Source organism: Otolemur garnettii, unplaced genomic scaffold (genome assembly GCF_000181295.1).
Source record: "Otolemur garnettii isolate 467f Iridium unplaced genomic scaffold, OtoGar3 scaffold00458, whole genome shotgun sequence".
Taxonomy (NCBI): domain Eukaryota; kingdom Metazoa; phylum Chordata; class Mammalia; order Primates; family Galagidae; genus Otolemur; species Otolemur garnettii.
The window spans coordinates 13,364-16,357 of NW_003852853.1; the positions used below are offsets into that span (position 1 = coordinate 13,364).

Genomic DNA, 2,994 nt, shown 5'->3' on the forward strand with positions numbered 1-2,994 from the left:
AAGGAAAAGGGAAAGAGGGAAATATAGAAGACCAGAAGATAAGGATAAAGGAATTGATTTCTTCACTATCTTTATAATTATTATGGATATGCCAATATTTATAACTTATACACTTTAAATTTATGAGATTTAGTCCATATGAATGATACTTCATTCAAATAATTGTAAAAATAATAAAATACTGAGAGGGAAGTAGTGATAGAGAGGAAAATGTTCCAAATCCCTGTAAATTCAACTCCATCAAACCTAATCCTCTCCATTTGGGGGTAAAGTCTCAAAGTGGCAAAATTACAAATGTTCCCATTACAGAATTATTCTAACCTCAACTAGGCAGGCCCAACTCTGTCCTTGAGTGGGTTCATGGGTCAGAGGAGTCTAGTGTTGAAGACCTCATGCTCAGATACCAAAAAAGTCACTCTGACCAGATAGGAAATACTGCACACATCTCAGAGACCCTCCATGCTCCAGGGTGAGTATCACATTTGTAACATGGAAAAGTCAGGAAGACCTACAACACATGATCCATGTCCACATGTAAACAGGAAATATGATGATGGATGCTAAGATTTATCACATTACAATCTCATAATAATAATTTATATTTTCACAAGAATTACCCTTGTCATATTCCTGCCCCAGAACACTCACACCTGCTCTGGCCCAGCCCTCCCTCATTGTCCCACCTCAGACCTCTGAAACTGCAGGAGCACATGCAAATAGGGCCTCCCTCTGCCCATGAAAACCAGCCCAGCCCTGACCCTGCAGCTCTGGGAGAGGAGCCCCAGCCCTAGGACTCTGGTGTCTGCCCACTCTCTGGTCAGGACTGAACACAGACCACTCACCATGGAGTCTGGGCTGAGCTGACTTCTCCTCATTGCTCTGTTACAAGGTAATTCACAGAGAACTGGAGACTCAGTGTGTGTGATTGGATGTGAGAGAGAGAACAGAGGGTGTGTGTGGAGGTTTCTGACCAGTTGTCTCTGTGTTTGCAGGTGTCCAGTGTGAAGTGAAGCTGGTGGAGTCTGGGGGAGGTTTGGTCCAGCCTGGGGGGTCCCTGAGACTCTCCTGCAAAGCGTCTGGATTTTCATTCAGCAGCTTCTGGATGCACTGGATCCGCCAGGCTGAAGGCAAGGGACTGGAATGGGTCTCAGCAATCAGAGGTAATGGTGGTAACACACATTACGCGGACTCCATGAAGGGCCGATTCACCACCTCTAGAGACGACGGCAAGAACACTCTGCATCTGCAAATGAACAGCCTTAGGCCTGAGGATGCTGCCATGTATTTCTGCGCGAAGGACCCAGCAAGGAAAAGGCAATGGGAATCCAGACACAAACCTCCTCCTGTGGAGTGTGGCTGCTGGGGGTGCCCAGGACACAGGTGCGGGGATTGGGGGCAGGGCTCAGCCCTGGTGTCTGCTCAGGGTCATGGTTTCCTCTCTACAGAACAGTTTCCTCTGGGGAACATCTCTGGATTTATGATTCTGTGTTTTGTTTTGACATTTCTGAATTGGATGTGTTTGAGCAAATAACTGAAAACCTCACCTGCACAAAAGAGAGAGAGTAGCTTTCAGTCACTTTATCTTGTCCCAAAATGGACATTAATTATCAACAATTTGGAGTAAGTCAGTAAGTCTATTAAAAAATTTCTCTTGTATCCACAGTGCAGCATAGAACACAGAACTGAAAGTGCCCCTCATCCCCAAGCAGGACACCATGACTCCTGGACCTCAGGGACAGAGGAAGGCACCTTCCTAAGTGAGAGGATGAAGACCCCACGGTAGTCAGTGTCTAAGCAACCAGCTTACAACATCCAATGCAGTGGACCAATGCCAAGGCAGAGAGGCCCCACCAGTGTAGCGTGAGGATGGGTCTGACGGTGTTACCCAAGCACAGCTAGGGAATGTGGGAAGGTTAGTACCTGGGTTACCCAGATGTCTGCTGAGAGAAGAGACATTCCTCAAGAATCCCAGCATGGCTTAACAGGCAAGGAGAGGAGGCTTGCTCAGGGCTTTCAATACTGGTTTGTTGGAGGGGTTGTTTTAGGGTGACATTTAAGTCATTTTTGCAGTTTTTTGTTTTTTTGGTTTTTTTTGCCAGGGCCAGGTTTGAACCCACCACCTCTGGCATATGGGGCCGGCACCCTACTCCTTGAGCCACGGGTGCCACCCAAGTTTAAGTCCTTTTTATCTTTGTCTACTTCTCTTTAGAGGACCTGTCCTCTTTTGTCACAGGGGTGTTAAAGTCCCAGCTGTTGTGGTGTTATTGGATATCATATTGCTCAGACCCTTCAAGGTCCGTTTCAAAGATCTGGAAGCATTTAAATTAGGTACGTAAATTTTAAAATTGAAATGTCTTTTGTATTGTTCTTTTGATCAGTATGAAGTGTCCATCTTTGTCTTTCTTAACTATAGTTCCTTTGGGTCCACTTGTATCGGAGAACAATATTGCAACCCCTCCTTTCTTCTGATTTCTATTCACTTGAAATACTATTTTCTATACCTTAATCCTGAGGCTTGATTTTCCCTCCAAGGGTAGTTGTGTCTCCAGGAGACAGCCTAAGGATGTCTTGTGATTTTGTTATCCAAAAGCCAGCCTGGGCCTCTCCAGTGGGAATATTCAATCCATTAACATTTATTGAGAGTATTGATGTGTCTTAGAATTTTATTCATCTTGTTATGAGAACATCTGTTTTATCCTTAGTGCCATTGCGGAAGCCACATTTTGACCTTTAACTTCCCTGTGTTTACTTTGGTGGTGGTCAATTTTGGTGTTCAATGTTGAGAATAGGTCTAAGTATTTCCTGTAGAGCTGGTCTTGTGGTGAATTTTCTCAGTGCTTGTATATCTGCAAAAGATTTGATCTCTCTTCAGTTTTGTTCATCCATCTTAATTCTCTGTTCTTTGTTTTTAACTGAGTTTATTCTAAAGAGTTGTCTTCAAGCTCTGAGGTTCTTTCTTCTACCTGGTCTAGTAAATTTTTAAAACTTTTCACT

General features: G+C 44.1%; 1 long non-coding RNA gene across 1 annotated transcript in view; it reads left to right on the plus strand.

The window, feature by feature from the left end:
- The window catches only part of LOC111722818, a 13,765-nt gene extending 12,688 nt beyond the window's left edge, over positions 1–1,077 (plus strand). Inside the window, exons 3-4 of the long non-coding RNA XR_002771479.1 lie at positions 822–889; positions 993–1,077. This is a non-coding gene — a long non-coding RNA (uncharacterized LOC111722818). The remainder of the gene's footprint in view (positions 1–821; positions 890–992) is intronic.
- The last annotated feature ends 1,917 nt before the right edge of the window (positions 1,078–2,994 follow it).